The following is a 2,863-nucleotide window of genomic DNA, read 5'->3' on the forward strand; positions in this document are numbered from 1 at the left end:
CCGTCGGTACAGCATAAGGGCATCTCCAGCGCGCGACGTCCGCGCTGTCCTTTTACGTTTAGTTGAAATGGTCAAAATCAACCGCGCGTCCGTTTGCGTCGGGATGACTCCAGCGGCGCGACGCATTTTTTTTGGCCGAATTATTTTTTTAATACATGAAAAATAATTTACATAGCTAAAACATGAAAAAAAAAACCTAACGCCTACTGCTGCTCCTCGTCGCTGTCGAGCACGATGAGCTCCGGTATCACCCACGGCCAGTTGCCATCCGGGGGAGCGTACGCCGGGCGCGCCGGAGGTGCTGGAGGTGGAGGCGCCCAGAGTTGCGGTTGTGGCGGCGGTGGAGGCGCCCAGAGCTGCGGCGGTGGAGGCGCACAGGGCTGCGGCTGTGGCGGCGGTGGAGGAGGCGCCCAGGGCTGCGGCTGTGGCGGCGGTGGAGGAGGCGCCCAGGGCTGCGGCTGTGGCGACGGTGGAGGAGGCGCCTAGGGCTACGGTTGTGGCGCCGCCGAGTCCTGTAGTGCCAGTCGAAGGGCTTCATCCTCCGACAGGCCCGGCGGCATGACGCCGGTGGCGTAACGGGGCAGCGGCGGCTGCACATGCGTTTTTGTTTTCGGAGACGAGGACGCCGAGCTTCGCCATCTCGTCGTCCGTCATGTTCTCCGGGAACTCGAAAACGCGGCCCTCCGCCACGGCCTGCTACCATTCGTGGAAGACGGCCGCGACGTAGTCGTCGCTGTCGTCCTTCACCTCCTCGTTATGGTACGCGAGCGCCTCGATGTAGTCGTCCTCGTCGTCGTAGGCGACGTAGGCGTCGTCGCCGTGGTCGTCGTCGTCGTTGTGCTGCGCGCCTGCTGACGACGCCTCGGCGCCTCCTGTCTTCGTGGACGAGTCGGCGGTGCAGCCCCGAAGGGAAAATCCCTATCGCCCATGAAGCCCGCCCTTCTTCTCTTATCCGTCTCGGTTGTCAGATACGTACGCCAGCTGTCGGAGTCGATGGCGTACGCCGGATCGGCGCGGAGGTCCGGCGACAGGTACCGCCTCCTTCGCCGGATCTCCGCGGTCCGATCAGGCTCGCGTGCATGGACGAGAGGGATGGGCACCCGGCGGCAGCTGAGCCGCCAGCCGCCAGGCAGTTGCACGCCCGACCAGGCCTCGCACGACATCCATTTGCCGTGCATGAGCCTCCCCAGCGTGACGGTGAGCGGAACCCTCTTGTTGCCGCTGCCGGAGGCCTCGAAGTCGTTCTTCTTCCCCATGGCGCTGCGGCGGCGGTGGTGCGAGTGGAGGTGTGGGGGAAGAAGGAATGCGGCTGGTGGTCTTTTAGGGGCGGCCGCGCGCGGGATACGATGCCATTGAAGGCGGCGCCGAAGCCCAGCCGCCGCCCGCCAGTGCGCGTGCAGAACAGGCAGCCGCGCCATTGATGGCGAAGGCTGCGGCGTAGACGCGGAAGCGCTGACTGCCAAAGCGATACCCTCGATGCAGACTCGCTGCCAGGCGGGCCCGGTGGGGAAGCGAGCGGACACTTTGCGCGTCCGCCGAGCGTCCGCAGAGACGCGCGTCTCCGCGGACGGCCCGGTCACTTTGCGTCGCGTCGCTGGAGAGGGTGCCAGACGCATTTCCGGTCCACGCGGACGCAAACGGTCGCTCAGCGTCCGTTTGCGTCGCGCCGCTGGAGATGCCCTAAGACGAGTCCATATCCATCTCCAACGGGACGACGCACATCTCGAACGTTGCGCCACCATTTACGGTCGCGCGGATCGGAAATGCGCCTACATCCTGCTTCAGCGGGGCGACGCATGGTGTCTAGACCGTCTGTGGAGACGCAAACGTGGCGCAAATATGCGGCACGTTTTCGTCTCCGCGGACGCTGCACGGTCACGCCGAGCGTCCGCTCGCTTCTCCCATGGGCCCGCCTGGCAGCGACCCTGACTCGAGCCGACGCGAATTAAAGCAAAACGACTGCTGGGGAGGGCAACCGCCGGAGTGGCAACCGCGCTGATCGACGCGTCAACCGCCGGAATGGAGCGCTGAACCGCCGCGGAAGAGCAACCACAAACCTCATCGTTATACACGCCGCCATTAATCCCCGCCGAATAAAACCTCTACGCCTTCTCTAATTCATCTCCAACCTGCCATTCATCTTCTTCTCCAACACCGGCTAGCCACCATGAGCAACTTGTCGTTGCCATCGGACACCGACAACGAGGGGAAGCCACCGGGATGGCGGCATTGGTGGGATAGGGCTGCCACACCGAGCAACCCTAGCTCCCCGTCGACGAAGGGCGAGGAGGAGGGGAACGCCGTTGGCCTCGACGGCCATGACGAGGAGGACGATTCAGACGCAAGGTGGACACGGCTGGACGCGCTGGAGGCGGCCGACGACGCGATGGCAGAAAGGAGGCAAGGGCCCCGGCGAGGGCACAGGCGCACGCGGAGGCTCATCATCCGTTCACCGACGACGAGGAAGACCCCAATGACCACTCGTCGGAGGGGAACTCAAGCTCGTCGGACGCGTCGACCTGCAGTACCTCTTCAGAGGAGGTGACGAGCAGGAAGCGCGTCCGTGAGGATGATGAGGCGGGGCCTTCTAACAAGAAGTACAAGAATCACTTAGTTTAAAATTTGTATGTTCTCGCGTTTGTTCTCGTAGTTTGTATGTTAAATTTGTTTGAACTTGTTCGATTCGACTTTGCATGGCATGATCAACCAATATATACATCCTTTACTTAAGTTCTCCAAAATGCGTCGGACCGTTGGGGTTGCCCCCGACGTAAACGGACAATTTACGCCTAGCGACCATTTCGACTTTCGCGGGACGACGCAAACGGACGCGTGCGGACAATTTGGACGCCCGAAATGCGTC

This window comes from Lolium rigidum, chromosome 5 (assembly GCF_022539505.1).
Source record: "Lolium rigidum isolate FL_2022 chromosome 5, APGP_CSIRO_Lrig_0.1, whole genome shotgun sequence".
In the NCBI taxonomy this organism is placed as follows: domain Eukaryota; kingdom Viridiplantae; phylum Streptophyta; class Magnoliopsida; order Poales; family Poaceae; genus Lolium; species Lolium rigidum.